The sequence below is a fragment of the Pinus tabuliformis genome, chromosome X, assembly GCF_031772625.1.
Source record: "Pinus tabuliformis cultivar Carrire ecotype Pingquan chromosome X, CPIR1, whole genome shotgun sequence".
In the NCBI taxonomy this organism is placed as follows: Eukaryota; Viridiplantae; Streptophyta; class Pinopsida; order Pinales; family Pinaceae; genus Pinus; species Pinus tabuliformis.
The window spans coordinates 769,413,323-769,433,049 of NC_142308.1; the positions used below are offsets into that span (position 1 = coordinate 769,413,323).

Sequence of the window (19,727 nt, forward strand, 5' to 3'; positions counted from 1 at the left end):
TTGGACCAGAATGATGGTGTTTGGGAAATGTCTGAATTAGAAGGAGAAGTTGCACAACCTCCTTGCATTAAAGCCATATCTGACTAGTTTATCTTGCAGCGCTAGGTGGACTATCCAGAATAGACTTTATGCATTTCTAGGAAGTTCTTCAGTTCTATTTTTGAACTTTTGAAGCTCAGTTTGAGCTCGCCTCTAAATTTGATTTGAGACTGTTATGTATACACCATATGGACAGATCTATGGATACTTGGGACTTAGTTTCTGAATATATTTTGTGGTCTTTTCAAGCATCTAAACCATTTTAATGGTTTCCCTTTGTAGCCGCTAATAGAGAGTGGGTTATACTGAGGGATGTACCCAAGTCAGAATGTAAACTTTTTTCCTCTTGAATATAAATTACAATTTTTTTCTTTAGATTAATAATAAAAAAAATTTAAGTACACACACATAAAAGAGAAGAGTATATTAATTAGGGTAAAGGATATTGAGAAATTATCCAATGGCTTTGTCACCAATATAGATCATACTGAACCATAAACTACATATACTCAACTATACATATTACAGACCATATTCAAGCATTTAGAAAAGAATATAACACATCATAAGTTGAGAAGATCATCATCCATATGACCACAGCAGACCATAAAAACGATAGAGTAAACAATAGAGATCATATAATGATCAACTGGTCTAGTTCTTCGTGTACCAGGGTTGGGTAGGAATTTGTTTTCCATAGAACAAATTGCAATTGCATATCACCACATTATACAATTCAAAGATGGCAAATGTCTTGTGAAAAATAAGAATAATGATATCCTTTCAATAAAAGATCTATAAAAAAACCCATGGAAAGTGTGTGTAAAACTCTGATTCTGCAAATGAATCTCTGATATCTCGTAAACTAAAGATATGTCATAAATGTATTGGAAATTTGGGTTATGACTTATGAGGTCTCAAAAGTTGAGTGGATTCTGTTGGTTTACCTGTTTTTACTTCAAACAACTTCTATGAAGCGTGTGTCTATGGTAAAAAAACATAAACAGAAACTTGACAAAATTCTAGCACATAGAACTAATAGAGTCTGGTTTATTCAGCATTTTTATAGAAGCAGCATAGATCCATCTTAAATACGGATCTAACATGAGCCCAGAGGAATCCAATTTCTTCACATTCAAATTTTTTTACAAGTCGACATACAACGTCACACTTCACACTAGGCTATAGAATGAACCTCTCCTCAATAAAAAACCAGCGTATATCATTACTCAATAAAAAGAACCAACATAAATCCATCTCGGCTCAATAAAAAGAATCAGCATAGATCCATCTTAAATAAGGATCTAACATGAGTTGAGAGGATCCATCTTAAATCAGGATCTAACATAAGCCGAGAGGAATCTAATTTCTTCACGTGCATTCTAGGGTTGTAGAATAAACTTTTCACATCGAGCTGTAGAATGAACTTTTCGGCTAAAAAAATTAAAACATTTTTATAGAATAAAAAAAAATTAAAAAGATGGCTAATTTCTTACTTGTTTGGTTTGAATTGATTTGATTTTCGCATCATAATTTGTAACTTTTGTTGTTATGTAAAGATTAAAAACATGGCTAGTTTCTTACATGTTTGGTTTGAATTGATTTGATTTTCGCATCATAATTTGTAACTTTTGTTGTTATGTTTAAGTAGTATTTAGTAAGAATATGATATACAACATACATATTTAAAATCAATTACCAGTTGATTGAACATTCTATGATAACAAAGACTCTCATACTGTTGAAACACAGCATTACTGTATGATTCACAAAATTCAACACAATGGATTGAGAATTCTATTGATAAAACATACTCTTCAGGTTGAAATTCAACATCACTGTATCGCATACATAAATCAACACAAAGTTGATTGAGATTTCTATGATAAAACATATTCTTCCAGTTGAAATGCAGCCTAACTGTATCACATTCCCACCTGAATAGCGAGAGGATACTACCCTTAATGCCAGCCCCAGTGATAGTCGACATTTAGTAAGGCCCATGTGCGTTGCTTTTGAATTGAAGAAAATGCAAGGACCTAATAATTTACAATTTGCAGCTTATCATCAGTCACAAACAAGCAAACGCTGACCTTCACCTTCAGGGCCTCAGGAGTACAGAACCAAAAATGAAGCTCACTAGTGATCGGAAAAAGTTGCTTTCAACGACATGGAGATGTCTGACGAAGGCATATTGGTGACAAAAAGGATCCAGATATATACAATATTAACCATTTTTGCACATAAAGCATCACAGATCTGGTTTTCTTTGAAGATCGATTAAAGCACTTTGCGAGATTTGTGGCAACACTTTTGCAGTGAGTTAACGATGAGCTTCCAGCAATAACCTCGCTGTCATCTTCCATCAGATCCTTCGTAAGATTCGGCCGAACATCCAGAATTCGAATAGGTAATGTTATCTGCAATCAGAGGCATTGAGAAGCTTTTAGTCCAGAGATAATGGAGTATAATTTAAGGATTTCAGTGTCAGATAGAAATTGCAGTTAGTTAACTGTATCTGCAATCAGAGATAGTGAGAAGCTTTTAGCCCAGAGATAATGGAGTGGAATTTAGGGATTTTTCAATAGCAGACAGAAATAATAGCAATTCTTAAGAACAATCATGATCTCTGATTAAAGCAGACATTCTGAATTTCAGAAAAGGCCTAGTTTGTATCAGAGAACGCAATGCAGATTAATGCAACAGGAATTAATAAAAAAGCCTATTCCTAATCTATACATTTTCATGAAGCTCTTGCTGGGTTTTTAAGATTTTATTTATTTATGGAAAAGGTCAGGACTTGGCAGCACATTGTTTATTGTTATGGAGTCCCACACAGGACCGCTTACTACTATGAATAATGAGAAACAATGTCTTTGCACAAAGTATCATCAAATCACACAGCTCCTGGGCACCCCTAACCACCTGACTGACTGTTATCTACTCAAGTGGTAGAACACCATAAATAATTACATGAGTAAAAAATATGCTTACAAGGTCTAAGATGTATGCCCATCAGTATCAACAGTTATAACTACAAAAACACTAAGAGGAAGGCTGATAAAAGAATAATTCCTATGGTGATGAGGAATTGCAGTGAGAATTTGGGTGGTTAATAAGTTTGAAGCTATGTTTGAGCCCTGAGACTGAGCCAAGACAAAATAATAATCAATTAGGTAAACAAAAAGAAGAACCCCTACAAGGATTTGCAGGGACTTCTGAAAAAACAATAGAAGTATGCCTATCAAGATCTACAAGAACCCTTGTTAATGCTGAAAACATAAGAGGAATGCCCATCGGGATCAATAGACTAGCCTGAACAAGCACTATTGCAAAATAAAAGAGGAATGAGTATATGAACAGAGCAGGGCTGCTACCACACTACTTACCACTCTACAAGAAAAAATGACATTGGTGAGGAGCGAAAAATGTCACCATAAGCTCATTGGTGATGGTCAAAAGAGTGTTCGTCACCAAAAACTGAACGTCACCAAAAGTGGTGTCGCCAAAAGTATAGGTGTTTTGGTGACATTCAAAATCCGTCACCAATAATGATTTATAATGACGGATAGCGACCGTCACCGTTTCATATGAGCAATGGTGACAGACCATAGCCTCAGTCACCAAAAACTGAACGTCACCAAAGGTGGCGTCGCCAAAAGTATAGGTGTTTTGGTGACATTCAAAGTCTGTCACCAATAATGATTTATAATGACGGATAGTGACCGTCACCGTTTCATATGAGCAATGGTGATGGACCATAGCGTCAGTCACCAAAAACTGAACGTCACCAAAGGTGGCGTCGCCTAAAGTATAGGTGTTATGGTGACATTCAAGGTCCGTCACGAATATTGATTATAATGACGGATAATGACCGTCACCATTTCATATGAACTACAATGATTTATTGTGATGGATATTTCATTGTCGTCACTATTGGTGCATATATATGGTGACGTTCATTGACCGTCACCAAACGCCGCATTGTCAAAAGTATAGGTGTTGTGGTTACATTCAAGGTCAGTCACGAATAATGACTATAATGACGGACAGTGACCGTCACCATTTCATATCAACAACAACTATTTATGGTTACGGACCTTTCATGGTCATCACTATTGATGCGTATATATGGTGTCGTTCGTTGACTGTCACCATTTCATATTTTGGTGAGGGTCAAAAAATGTCACCATAAGCTCATTGGTGATGGGAAAAAGAGCCTTCGTCACCAAAAACTAATCGTCATCATTCCATATGGATATTAGGGCACGATGGAATCGAACCACCAACCAACTGCTTGTAAAGCAGATGCTCTTCCATTGAGCTAGCACCCTTTAAATAATTAGACCTTGAAACTTCATAAATTGTAAATTCAACAACTTTCAATAAATTAAAGTCTCGAAAATATTTTACTAAACAAGCAAAGCAGCATCGAAGCTGCAAGTCCCTACTTAATGGTTATGGAACTTATGAAATGTGGGTGGAGGAAAAAATAATTACATATAAGAAAATCAATATGTTAAGTTGAATACTCAATTAGAAGTGAAACTTTGAAGACATTTATAACCTATAAATGACCTATAACTAGCAAATGCACCAAATATTGCAAAAGAAATGTCATAAGTGGATAACATATGGAAGAAGAGCATTGATGAAGACAGATGCAATATGTTATAGATTGAGTGAAATAAAAATCTCAATGTTGTTGTTGTTGGGTGTTTAGATATTTGAATGATATCTAAAATTCTGTGCAAATGTAACATGGATCTCCAGAAACCATGAACGGCATAGGATATATATAAATATATTCCCCCTTCACATAAACTAACATGCAATTTAAAATTTCACAAGTCCGCACTCAAAACACAACAACAACCAACAAATAAAAAAAATTGATGTGAACAGAAAGCAATAGCTTCACCTTCATTCTTAAGCTACTTCTGTTTATTTGAATTTGACTTGTGACATTCTTTATCTAACAAGGAATCAAAATCATCACTAGTATTAAAATCATCCAACAAGGACTTTGGAGATCCCACTGACATCTGCATTTTTGTCCCATGCCTGAAAACCATGGAGATCCATGTCAATAGTAGAATACGATGTGTGCCTGTTGCTCAAGAACACATTCCTTATTAACCATTGTTACCTGACAGAAACCAAAGAGAACACAATATCAATGTACACAAAATCCCCTACAGAAATATAATCATAACTTAACTAAGATGTCTAAAAGATGTTTTTAATTAATAAACTTTGTATTTGGAAATTATGTTTCTTTATATTTAAAAAAGACTACGTTGTAGAACACTTCTGTCTATTTATCCAGGCAATTATATAGTAGCATATGTCACGCGGTAGCAATCTACAACACCTAAAGTAAAAAGACACTTTCTCAAGAAAATAGATTTAGAAAAGAGCTTTGAAAACTATATGTTTGTCATCAAAGCTTTAATTAGTTTAACAACAAACTAGTTGGAATTTGAAAATCAAAAATATTTCATAGGAAACGAACAGGAAAATGGCCAAAGTCGTTATTCATACAAATAAATCTAGAGTCACTACTGCCATTGCAGATAACTGAAATTTGGGCAATGGTCTAACAATTAGAGCTTATTTGCAAGGAAGACTCGTCAACATCATCATTTTTTTCCAGGGTTTGTTGTGTCTCTAGATCGAGATCAGATAGCTTTCTATTCTCAAGTTCTGCCTTTCAAGTACTTATTTTTGGCTCACCCTTTAAAACACAATTCTACGACTCCATTTGATTTTGTTTTGTCAAGAGAATTGGCAGGAACCTTCCCATCCTCTATTTTACATCAATCAATAACCATCCATCAGTGATATAAAGAATAACAAATACACAACAAAGGCCAAAGATGCGCTAGTTGTATACCTATGTTCTATGACTCCTCTGACCTTACTGGTGCAAAGAGCTCACCCTGAAAAAATAACGTCCACGTGGAATTTACAAAACTTTTTTAAATACGAACATCATTTTAATCAATAAAATCTCTGACTTAAAATAAAAGTGGCCTAGAATTGAATGTTATATCAACCATGTCAAGTAACTAACATCGGGTGAGAAATACAAGCCATGCATATTGGATTAGTGAAATAATTGATCTGATGAAGCTCAAAATCAAACAGAGGACTTACAACTAAGAAACGCAAATAAATGACTTACAATTAAGACATGAGGTTGCCCTTTCAACCATTCATTAAATGACTCTTCTTTATGTCACAGAACATAAAACTTTTTCTGATACCAAGTGGAAGTGGTATTGTAACATTAACCACTGATAGTGTTTGTGTCCACGACTACTCAAGATCCACTCCATTACCATCATTTGGGGCTAGATAAGATTCGTGCAAAAGCCATCAACATGAAAATGAAATCTACATCCTTGTAAAAAAAATGGGAGGAAAAAAAATCCACAAATTGAAACAGATTGTAGGATAACTCATTCCTGCAACATGATTATCTTGTCATGAACAATAAAAAAAGAAATCAGGAGAAATGTAATTTTTGCCACACATTTTGCCAATCATTTCCTTTTGCATATTCTATGAGAAATTGATGAAAAAATTCAACTAAAACTTGTCAACATCAGGATTATAGTAAAACATAAAAGCACTGCTCCAACACATATATAATCCTAAACATAAGTATCTATACATATAAGTATTTATTGAGATCATTGTATTTTGTGAAAATATGGAAGTCAAATCTTTGAATTAACACAATTTATGGTACCACTGCGTTACGAAGTCCATTCATTCGAGTATTTACGAAGTCCATCCAAAAATTTCTTCAAGGTTCAAAGTTCAAACAATTAACATGTAGCCTAAAAAAGCTCAGATTTGAAAAGGAGATAACCCACAAATGTAGAGTATATATCTCACATTTATATATCCTAATTTCTAGAGATTGAAATGACACTTTTTAGCATACTATTGTGAATTCAGCCCAAAATGCTATAAAAAAGTATTGATGGTTATTTTTGTTAAAAATGGAAACTAGGGCCAAATTCCACTTTGAACAGCTCCTTTGGGGCTAGATAATTGTGGCATTGAATTCCTCTTTTTGAGAGGACCAAAATTGATCTAAATATCATCAAATTTGGATAAGTAGAAGTGGAATTTCGAATTTATGTTTCTCTCATGTAAATTATTTAGGTCGGCCTCAACTATATGTCAGCTTAAGAAGATCAAAAGTCACATCCCCTCAACTCCACTAAATTGTATATATAGAGGAGCATTCCCTCTCATTTGGGACACATCAATCAAAAGAAAAATATATCTTTGTGGCAGCGAAGATTAAGGAGGATAAATTCAACTACAGGTCAAGGGGACCCATCAAACAACCACATAAGAAGGTACACTTATACGTAACATAAGTTTCATTTAGATTAAGGTGCATGAAACACTTTCAAGCTAAACAAACTTCAACGGGAAATCTCACAGGTGACATACTACAATTTGACAATTAGCAGTCGGCATTGTTTCTCCAAGTCCATAACTGAATGATTAATCATTCAGAATTGGTTAAGGTGCAAAACTTACAAATTCACTTTAAGGACACTTCTTCCATTTAAAGAGTCATAAAAGCTAAATTTGAATTAAGATGTCACCAGCCAGAAAAAGTATTAAGCGCTCAATAATCCAACAATTGTAATGCTTTCAAGACCTTTTAAATATTCATAACAGTGACAATCGTGAATCAATGGGATAATGCATTCCATTAAATTATAATCTGGGTTGTGCACATTATCTTTTGGATGTATATAGAGCTTTACAAGCTGAGTAAGTTTATTAGCGACAAACCAGTTTCATCAACATTCAGAAAATGAAAATGAAGATAGAAATGAATGAAAGGCGATATCTACCTTGCAGGATAGTTTAGAAACCAAAGCGCAAAATTATAGAATTTGGACATATCCTTAACCACACTTTTGGGACTTTAGCTTCCCAAATATTCACTTTCTTGTCATCCACACCCTCTACAATGAGGGACACTTTAATAGCTGTCAAAGGTTTAGAGTTAGAAAGATTATGTGAAAGTTCCTGTAGATAGAGATCTTGCTCCCTTATTTCAATCACTGGGTAAAACTGCAAGTCACACATCAAAAAAGATCGATGTTACCGATGTGAGTATTTATTCCTTTAGGTATCATGAAGTCTGTGGGTGCTACACACATGCATATGTGTGTGTGTGTGTGTGTGTGTAATTAAGCCTATAGGTTGCATGTAAGCCTTTCAATGCTCTTTACGCCAGAAGTATTCTTACAATGGTCAATGGCTCGTAGGTAAAAGCATTGGATAACAAAAATCAATTTTGGATAAAGCGAATAAAAATACCAACTGCAGAACAGAAGATGACAACCCCCAAAAGTTTGCTACCAAATCTGCATTTTCTAGTAGACCTCAAGATATACAGTAGTTGCAACTATTTGCACGTCATAGTTAGGATATAAAGAAACAAGGATAAATTACAAGTTTCCATCACTGATTGCATCAAAATGTTGATATGATTATCAACGCATAGTGATAATGGTTGTAAGGTGACAAGAAACAATGCATATCTAATTCACAAATTGTACTTATGTATGCTTCAATACTGAACTCATAGGCTTGTAATTGAACTCTTACAACCATCAAATTAATTCATGCACTATCAAGAAATATCATCAATGATATATTTCCTTATAAAAGATTATGCCTCATACCTTGAATTCGACCTAGAGTTTAATGCACATTCCAATCATAAGAAGTACTAATCCCAGATAAAATGGGCAACTGAGTTAGAGACTACGCTTTTCCACCTAGCCATAGATTGGGCAACATTATGGTCTTTCTTGTTGCCCAATCACCATCGAGCCAGATTCCAGGGCATAAGGAGGTTGCTCAAGAACAAAAACAATCAGGAATCCAAAAAAAGATCTCCACCCCGGGCTATCAAGGGGAAATGTTGAAGATGCAGTTGAACTCATCAACAAAATGCTTGATTGGGATTTTGTGTCTTGGAATGCAATCATTTCAGCGTTTTCCCAGCAAGGCCACAACAAGGAGACTCTGGAGCTTTACTTTTAGATGAAGCTTGCAAGTTTAAGGCCAGACCAATTTACATTGACAAGTGGTCTAAATCCATGTGCCAACTTGATGTGTCCCCAGTGTGGTGTGCAAGTTCAAGCTAAGGTAATCAAAGTGGGATTCGAATCAAATGCCTTTCCAGAGCTTGCTCTTATTGAAATGTATGTTAAGTGTGATAGAAAGGAGGATGCAATCCAAGTGTTCGATCACATCTGCGTGCCTAATGTTTTCACATGGAATTATTTGGTTGTCGGATATGCCCGATGCAGTAGGTTAGAGCGTGCAAGGTAATTGTTTGATATGATTCCTGAGAGGGATGTGGTCTCTTGGAGTAAATTGATTGGGATCTACACCCAACATGGGTATAGTGAGGAATCCCTCCAATAGTTTCGTGAAATGCATAGGTCTAGCATGAGGCTGAATTATATTACCTTCAATAGTGCCCTCAATGCTTGTTACCTTACACTCCATTGAGCAAGGAAGACATCTACATGGCTTGATAATCATAAGTGAACTTGAATTGGATGTATTTTTCGAGAGTTCCCTTGCAGACATGTATACTAAATGTGTTGGAGTATAGATGATGCACACCTTCTATTTGATAAAATGGTTATGTGAGATGCCATTTCATGGACATCAATCATTACGAATTTGGCACCTTAGAGAGTGCACACCAATTATTTAATATAATGCCTACAAGGAATGCAGTTTCTTGGAATGCAATGATGGCAACATATGCCCAAGTTGGGTATGGTGAGAAAACCCTACATATTTTTAGAGAAACGTTTTTGGCAAGAATGAAAACAGATTGGGTCACCTTTGTTAGTGTTTTAAGTTCATGTGCCCATTTAGCGACTTTGAAGTAGGGCAGGCAAGTCAATGTACACACTATCAGAAGCAAGAAAATTTTAAGAAAAATTTTTTTGAAGTTTAAAACATTGGCGAATCACAATCCCTAATATGCAGAAGTTTATATATATTTGTAAAATGCAAATTGATAGTCATAATCCGACACGAATCGTCATTGGGGCGAATCGAAAAATCATCGAAAATTAGCCCACTGGGCGAACATTAGCAAAATCCATGAGAAGTGAACTCAAGTCAAAATAGGAAGCCACCTGACTTGAAGACTACCATGCACATCGAACTGGTGGGCTATGCAATCTGGCGAAAGCTAGCTGCTGCGGGGTTTGAACTGCAACCTGCCAACGACAACACCCGCATATGAGTTTGCAACAAAAGTGGTATTCCTAGTGAGAGATTAGAGTTTGCAAGGGAAGTGTTTGTTAAAATTCCACTAAGAATATGCGTTGAGGCAGTACAAATGGTCTCACTCTCAAGTTTGCTCCCCAAGTTTAACAAAGGGTGGATCTGCTGCACAAGTAGCACCAAATGCCTCTATATTCAGACATTCAATTTTATTTCAAGTTGCTCAAAGCTCAAACATAGCTTTGTTCTTATTAAATATCCACTTAAGACGTCATATGATTGTCGCGTCTTATCAATTTACAATTTGGCACATAGCAGTCGCCAAGAATGTTTACGAAGATCCAAAATCATTGTAGCCTCTTCCATCTTTTTCAAAGAAAACTTTCACCAAGTTGGTAATATTTCTATTTCGACAAAAATGAAGACCCCCTCTTCGGGTCTATAATGTATTTTATTATTGGAATGATTCATGGCTATTGTCAAAGTGTTGCAATATTTGTCAGATTGGTAAAAATCTGTGCAAAATAAATGTTTTATTGCACTAATTGCATAGATATGGACTTGAATTCCATCTGCGTCAATGTAACTCCTTCCTGGTTCTGGTGCAAACAAACATATTATTAGAGTGGCACTTGAATTCTGGCACTCGTATCAAAGTGGTGGTTCCCTGATATTTTATATTGTGAATGGGTAACTGAAATATAGGACTCTTGACCCGCATGCAAAAATATTTCATTTCAAGGATTTGGTGATATACCCAATGTATATATTGTAGACTAGGATGTATACGCAGTAGCTGTCGGGATTCGACAATGAGGCACTAGTCATGCCTTCATGACCCAAATGCAAGAAGTTTGAACCCACATGTCCAAAATGTCATTTTTGGTATTTGGATAGATATGTAGTATATATATGTAGTAGGCTGAGTAAATATATATATCATATACTCGGTGGTTGTGGACATACAATGAAGTACTAATCAAGCACACTATGAAAGACAGGCTACTACAGTGTCTAAGCAATTATTCAACCTCTTGTCTTGTCGAGAACCAAGAAAAAAAAAAGGTATGAACAAAGAAATTGAATGCATATATATTTTGAGCCATGATTGTCCTACTTTTGGGTTGATTTGATACGGACCATTGTAGACTTTGCAATCGAATGGAGTAGTGAAGCTGAAAGGGGAAGTTTAGAGTAGGTAATGAGCATAGGATGAACGCTGCCATCATATCAAAGGCAAAATCTTCCCATCGCAGGCTTCAAAACCAGGTGGATATACAAAACATACATGCGTATTTGCTTTGTTATTCTGGGAAGTATATATTGTCTTAGCATGCCTTAAAATGATGTGGTAACTTTCAAGACAAATAAGTATTAGCCTTTGCTATCTTGTTATTCTGGCCTTTTTGGGTTCATGGCTGCCTCTGGTCTTCTCGATTAGAGTGTTTTCTAACATAGCACAGGGCACAAGGAAATGCAGTGAAAGTTGTGGGAATGCCTCAATTCCATATCCTTTCTATATCAATTCAAGGCATTGTCAGCTGGATGGATTCAAATTGCAATTCTATAACAATACTGTGAGGATTTAAGTGAACAACCTTTACTATAAGTTTCTCATCAGATGGGATCATCATCAATCCTCTCTAATCTTCCTATCCTAAAAACCTCAAGGGCTTCAGTGTCAAAGGCATGAAGAATTATGCAATTTCTGTCAGCAACTTTCTCCAGTTATCTGACTGCAAGAACACTCCAGATTGTCTGTTGAAGTGCAATATTCCTTATATGCAGAGCTGCAATGAGCAGTGCATGTTTGATAGGACATTTTGCTATCCCTTTCTGAATGAGACAATATGGCACCATGGAGATGATGACTTTGCTCACTTCTCCTAGTTGCAGTGCCAGAGCTTCATTAGTTGGATACTCACACCCATATTGACCCATTTGGATGCAAAGTGTGGGCTAAGTGGGAATTGGGTGTTATGGGCACTTTTTGATGATGTTCACTATGACCCCAATGTGGTCTATCAACATGCAGTAGATGTAACTGACAATGTGAGGTGTGCTTCTAAAGATGGCTATCAAGGAGATGAGTTCTGTCAAGGCACTGGATACGTAAGAGTATGCAAAAAGCATGGTGAGAAGTCATACGATAAGGACTGTCGAAGAGATCACAATGCAACAAAGAGAATAGTCCTTGCGACTGGGCTTGTGGCTTCGTCAACACTTGTGGCAGCAAGTCTTATTGCACTTGCTTTACACAGACAACATAGATAATCTAATTTTTGAATTAGACAGTCCAGGGAGGAAGCCAACTTGCAAACCTTCTACCTATGCACTCTGAAGAATTCAAACTTGATCTATTCTCTTATAAGATGTTGGAGAAGGCCACTAAAATCTTTGCTACTACAAAAAAAAAGTGTGGACATAGTGCTTGTGGGACTATATATGCTGGGAGGCTTACTGATGGTCACCTTGTTGCTATAAAAGGGATCCATTTTGGGAGTTCTCATGGAGTAGATCAACTATTAAATGAAATTAATATCTTCTCAACAGTGAAACAAAATAAAACTTAATACAAATTCTTGGTTTTGTTTATTAACTGAATTTGTCTCTACTTGAACTGAGGGTTTATATATACTAATGTTGATGAAGCGATGATATAATTGCCTACATTGTTTACCTTGTTGTTAAAGTATGTTAGAATTCTAGAACCAAGTCAGTAAGAAGCAGAGTTCATCTCTGTTCTACCTATGATTATCATATCAGGTTGAGTACTCCCTACTTACTGTTGTTATTCTGCTAGTATCAGATTCTGCAAATTAGTGTTCTAGAGATTAGATTATTGCATACAGGGTACAAGAGCTATGTGCCATCATTTGCAGAGCAATTCATTCAAGCAAGATAAAGGGTTGTGAATGAGTTGAAGTCATCCACTCATCGGGTAGTGAACAAATTGGATAAAAGAGAGCAGCAGTCAGATTCTCAGTTGGAGCACTCTAATGAAAACCATAATTCCCTAGACTCTATTTATTCTCAAGCATAACTACTGGATCAAATTCAAAGGTTGTACAAGATAAAATGACAAATGTTATAGATCAGTGCAATTCCATTTTTTTGAGCAATCTCATCAGATAATTGGCATTTAATTTAAGTTTCAAGAATAGTAGTTTGATATGCTGAAGACTGTGGACACTAGTATGGTTGATCTTCAAAAGTTCTATGTAAGATTAGGACAAGATATAGGGTACCTTCAAAAATTAACTTCACAGATATAAAAGCAAATCACTGAAGTGGCTAGCACTGTATCATCTCAATTAGACAATATTCAAAATAAAACAGATGACATTGGCAACGCAGTGACTTTGTCATTGGGTCAACAGAAACTACTACTGGATGACCAAAGTCTTGCTTTGCAAGGCCTTGATACTCATACACAAACTCAAGCTGAAGCATTTGAATAAAGCAAGTATCAGTACAACAGCTTGCTGATAATGCTTGCCAGCACTAGCTTTAGTTCACTACTTACCAAGAGGAGCTTTAGCCAACTCATAATTGCCTAGCACAGAGCTCCTCTATGGTTTTGTCAACTCAGGAAGAATTTGAGTCAAAGAAAGCCACTATGGTCATGGCTCAGAACAAGTTATCTTCATTGCAAAATGCCATTCTTCTTGAATCTCGGGCTATTAATACCATCTTCTTCTACTTGATTATGATGTTTGTGCTCTATATGTTGATAAAAACAAAAGAAAACCAATAAGGTCAGATGTGTTCTGTACTCTGTACTTTGCATATCATTTGCCATTGAGCTCATCACAGCCCATTTTAAAGGCAGTGTCTTTCACAACAACGCTGGATTGCCTCAGAGACATTTTATGTAAGAACAACATTTTCATATACTCTTGCTCTCTTGGGAGTTCAATATTTTTGACTCGTATACCGTCAGCAACAATGGAACCCAAAAGACAGCACATAAACTTTTTTAATGTGCTAGATATTGAAAGGCACTCTTACTAAATATTTTGCACTTCAATGTTGCCAAGTTAATATACATGTATATTAGGAATATAACACCCCATGGGATCACCATCGCTGATGCATTAACACTCATGAAATTGACCGATAAACTTCTCTTGGGAGTTCAATATTTTTGACTCGTATCCAGATAATGGAACCCAAAAGACAGCACATCAATTTCTTGGATCACTGGAACCACAAAACAGCACAATAATTTTGATTAATTAACAATATATGACAGGTTTAAGATTCCTGTGGGATGGAATATATGGTTGTAGGTTTCCTGGAGAATTTACCAGTGTTCATCCTGAAGATGAATCCAGTTGAGGATTCAAAACATCAACCATTCTGGAAGATGAACACTGGTAAATTCTCCAGAAAAAGCTACAACCTAACAATGAATGCTTTGCTAATTCATCAAGAGGCATGATATAAACAAAAGGTACAACATGACAGACTCAACACATACAGAAGAATGGCATCACATGATTGACAGGTTGCAGATCTGTATGTGAAGCATCTCAAAGGCACAAAATCGAATTGCATACAACATACTATTTCAGGTTCTATATGTTTCACAATGGCATTTCCTCTGTGTGAATCCTATGGCATATACAGTCAACCCTATAGGATGACTTGATGCCTAATTTTCCCCACACAAGAATTCTTGCAAAATCTATTAAAATTTTCAAAATGATACGCTGACTAGAATAGGGGCTAGATTTTGCTATAATGTGCCCATAACAGATCAAGGCACTAGTCTTCTTTCCTTGTTAATAAAAAAAAATCCAAAATTATTCTCTCTTTTACCCCATTTTGTTTCATTCTGCAATCTAGAATTTACCAGAAAATTTTACTCGACATCAGAGTCTGTTTGAACCATAAAAATCCCAAAAAATATATCATAAACTTGGCTCTACTTCCCTCAAGCAAATCATGTGAAATTGACCTAAAAATCCTAGGACATTTTGCTTGTAGGGGCCCTTGAAGTGTGCTTTGTTGAAAGATCTTAATAGGGCAAAGATGGTAAAAGTTATAGACCATGAGGGTTACTCATCCACTAGGTGAATAAATATTCACTTATAAAAGTTCCCTACTTCTCAATAATCATAGAAATAGACTTTACATTCTCAATGCCAATGAAAAGCTAATAAACAGTGTGCAGATTTGGCTTCCATAAATGCTTGTTATCTCTTTTTAGTGATATGTTATATAATTATTTATGTTTGCTTGGAATTTTTGCATAATTGATTATAAGTGTCATACTATGGTTTGTTAATATTCTGAACAAATTTTTAAGTAAAATGATTAAATTGGTTTAGATGTACACTCCAACATGCACATGCAAAAAATATAACTAATTAGGTCACACATAAAGCTAATGGCATTTATGGAGTCTTGCAAAACTAAAAATCAACGTGTATCCTAGGGTTTAGCAAAGAAAATTACCTTAAGATGTTGAAAAGAGCATCGAGGTCCACCAGGCTTTGTCGTAAATCTCTATAGAAGAATCCCAAAAACTGTAAAACCAAGGTACAAATTATAAATTTCTTTGATCACAATCCAACAAAATTCAAATAAATTACATGAAACACCATTTAAAGAATTTGTATCCCAAACAAAATGGGTAACTACAAAGAATTATTTTCATAAAATGTAATAAAGCATCTAACTTACTGAAGTTTTTTTATTTCAGATTGTCACTTTTCTTCTCATAAAATGTAATAAAGCATCTAACTCACTGAAGTTTTGATTTCAGATTTTCACTTTTCTTCTCATAAAATGTAATAAAGCATCTAACTTACTGAAGTTTTGATTTCAGATTGTCACTTTTCTTCAAGTTTTTATTTTTTAGTGTGAGAATGTATCTGGTCATTGAATACAATGGACCTGTATGTTATAAAAGTTTATTTTAGTGCCAGTGTGGACTGAGGATGGAATGCTATTGTTTGGTTTGGAAGTGGAACCTTCCTTTCACGATGGGAATGGATAGGGTATTGGTAGAAAATTGGTTATTCATTATGATATAAATGTGTTTTTTGATTGCCTGTGGGTATCATTCTAACAATGATAAATTGAAACTCTGGGGCATCACACCTGCTTCATTGCCAAACCTGAAAAGGTGCTTGTGTCTAGACAGTTTATAAGTTCTAGAGAAAGCAAAGTTTGTTAGGATGCTTGTTATCATGCAAAAAACAAGTTATATGGTACTAAAATTTCTTCCTTGAGGTCAAGTAGAGATTTGACAATAAGCTATTTGAAGCTCCATGCCCAGGATATTTTAAAGAAGATGTATAAGTGTCAAATGCCACCATTCCAGAATTGGAAGTACCAAAGGAATCTCAATTCTAAAAGCATTTCATTTTTGAAGAACTTCCATAGTGATAACAATAACATCCTGCAAAAGATCCTAACATGCATCCACACAAACAAATCATTCAACAAGCAAGATGTTAAGTGCTAGAATAATGCAAAAGATTATGAGAGATGCTCCAGAAATGGTTTTGATCTGCCATGTTATAGTTGATATACCTTGGTAATAATCAAGTAGAAGTCAAGTGGAGGCTTTCTCAGGTTAACACTATTGAGTTTTGGTATGAACTGTGTAAAAATATTTAATCTGACACATTTTGCTCGAAGATTTCACTTCTTTGATGATAAGTGAAATGTTAACTCGAAACAAGTTAGATTAAAACATCTTCACAGTCCCAACAAAAAACTCAGATAAAAGTAGTGGTAGTTATATTAGTAATAGTGTTGGTTACAATAATTAATCTTCACAAAGAGTTATAAAGTTATGACCCCTTGCTAAGATATACAAGAAAGCATATATGCCTTGGCTCTCATTGCTAGTGACCCTCCATCAGTTGACCTATATGGATTAATTAAATAAAAGTTTCAACTTCTACTTGCTTTCCCATTGTATGGGACTTGCCAGTTCTAATGAAATGAGTGGTTGTGGACCTTGAAGGTACACCATATAACAAAATTGTGGTTATTAGAAGTTCAAGGTCTTTCAATTTGTTTTATTTGTGCAGATTTAATGCCATTGAATTTCAGGATGTAATCGAGTACATGGTGTGCATGTTAGCCATGCTGACTGAAATATACGCCTAGTAAAGAAAGACTAGACAAATACAGACTTGCCTGTTTCGCTAAACATGTAGGATGTGAACATGTAATAAAGGGTATTCTAATTGAATCTCGGGGATTGATTTGAATCATGGAAGGGCTTCATCTGCTTGCAACTGATGTTGCATGGAGCCAAAGTAATGGTCATCTTCTTCACAAATTTAACTGTTGAAATTTTGTTAACATTGGAGACTGGGGCCAAATTCCACATTGGGCAGGTCTCTTGAAGAAGATAATTATGGCATTGAATTCATCTTTCCGAGAGGACCAAAATCAACCTAAAGTTAATCGAATTTGGTTAAGGAAAAGTGTGTTTTTGAATTTATGTTTCTATCATATAAAATCATCAAGGTCGGCCTCACCTATATGTCAGCTCAATAAGCCCAAAAGTCACGTCTCTTCAACCCCATTGAATTGTATATAAAGAGGTGCCTTTCAACCTCATTTGACACAACTCAAGGGCTCTAATATATCTCTGAGGTAGCTGCAGCTTGAAGGAGCTAGGAGGACAAGTATTGGGTAAGTTTTCGGTGTGTTCTTCCTTCCATAGGTTCGATCTTGAAGCAGTATGGCAGTTGTAGGTCAGGGCAGAGAATTTTGGTGAGATTTCTCCTCTATTGAAGGATGCATCTTCTTGTAATCATTTCAGGAGGGCCGCAAGATTTGTGAGTCTTGGACAGGGGGCCGAAAGGCTGTTCTAAGGAGCAGAACAGGCCGCAGTACAAATAGACATGAAACCTTGATGGAGGCTATTTGTAGCACAGAACCTTAGATCAGGTTTGCCTAAGGAAGGACCGCAGCAAGTGTCTCAAGATCTGGGCTAATCTACAAGCCCTAACTGCAGATCTTCAACCTCAGAACTCGTCAACTCTTTGACCAGGCTTCACTGCTCAATTTGGGACTGTCTTGTCCTCTTTATAATCAGAAAAGGAAGCCGCTTGAAGCAAACCAGGACCAAGCTCATTTTGGAAGTTGGAACCTATTGAGTTGCAGCTTTGAATACTATAAGTTAAATACTATTATGAAGACCGACACTAGTTACATTCTTCAACACCTACAATCAACACATCTACACTAGTCATGCAAGAAAATGCATAGACTAGTATTCAAGTGCAAAGGAAAACACATAAAATCTTAAATGGGAACAATTTTTGCTGCAAGCTAACAACAAACAACCAATCCAGCCTTCTAATATCCCATCTGCACAACTACAAAACAAATTCACCAATGACAAAACTCATGGGAACTCATTCAGTGTAAAAATGTGATTGGAAAATTTAACTCCTATAATGGCTCTTCACAATCTGAAGATAATGGCCTCCTTCTTGTCCATTGAATTCCGCAACTTTTCCTTGCCCAGAAGTTGCAAATCGAACTTGGTCAGTGAGTGCTCCAAATGAGGTCGAGTTGTTGTCTTTATATAGGAGTTTATGCCCCTTAGTTAGGTCGACTTGTCCAGTTTGAGGCCGACTTGGTGGAGGAGAACTAATTGGCCTATTTTACAAATAAATTACATTTCTTCTTTGACAAATGGGCAAGGACACTTGACATAAACCCTAGAAGCCTACAATAGAGGCTTTGACATATAAACAATTGACCCAAGCATGAAACCCATGCTTTAATAAGTCAAATTCTTTAATAATAAAATTTATTTTTCTTTCTTTTGACAAATACATTACATCATGACTTGAATACTATTATGAAGACTGACACTAGTTACATTCTTCAACACCTACAATTAACACATGTACACTAGTCATGCAAGAAAATGCATAGACTAGTATTCAGGTGCAAAGGAAAGCACAGAAAATCTTAAATGGGAACAATTTTTGCTGCAAGCTAACAACAAACAACCAATCCAGCCTTCTAATATCCCATCTGCACAACTACAAAACAAATTCATCAATGACAAAACTCATGGGAACTCATTCAATGTAAAAATGTGATTGGAAAATTTAACTCCTATAATGGCTCTTCACAATCTGAAGAGTATACACAAAGTCTTGACAATTGCTCAAGAATATATGCAAATTATCTAAATAGTAAATATATATCTTTTTCATGTGGTAATGAATGTGCGCGCTATTCAAAAACTTATATGAAGCTGAAACTTCTACGTGAACATGTAAAAACTTATATGAAGCTGAAACTTCTATGTGAACATGTAATGAACCTAGATAATAATTTACTAAATATCCATGGAAAGAGAAATAACATTATCCATGTATTATGTCACCTTT

General features: G+C 35.6%; 1 long non-coding RNA gene and 1 pseudogene across 2 annotated transcripts in view; one reads left to right on the plus strand and one right to left on the minus strand.

Moving 5' to 3' along the window:
• LOC149142124 (uncharacterized) overlaps positions 1-19,240 on the minus strand; it is a 102,945-nt gene extending 83,705 nt beyond the window's left edge. The window contains exons 1-4 of one of the 2 annotated variants that reach the window (XR_016264460.1): positions 15,805-19,240; positions 5,936-5,981; positions 4,961-5,188; positions 1,888-2,459 (exon numbers count right to left, since the gene is read on the minus strand). This is a non-coding gene — a long non-coding RNA (uncharacterized LOC149142124). Of the gene's footprint in view, positions 1-1,887; positions 2,460-4,960; positions 5,189-5,935; positions 5,982-15,804 lie in introns of those variants that run through there. The other variant, XR_016264459.1, reaches the window with a different exon arrangement.
• On the plus strand, positions 9,133-12,858 carry LOC149142125 (probably inactive receptor-like protein kinase At2g46850; annotated as a pseudogene).
• Positions 19,241-19,727: the final 487 nt, after the last annotated feature.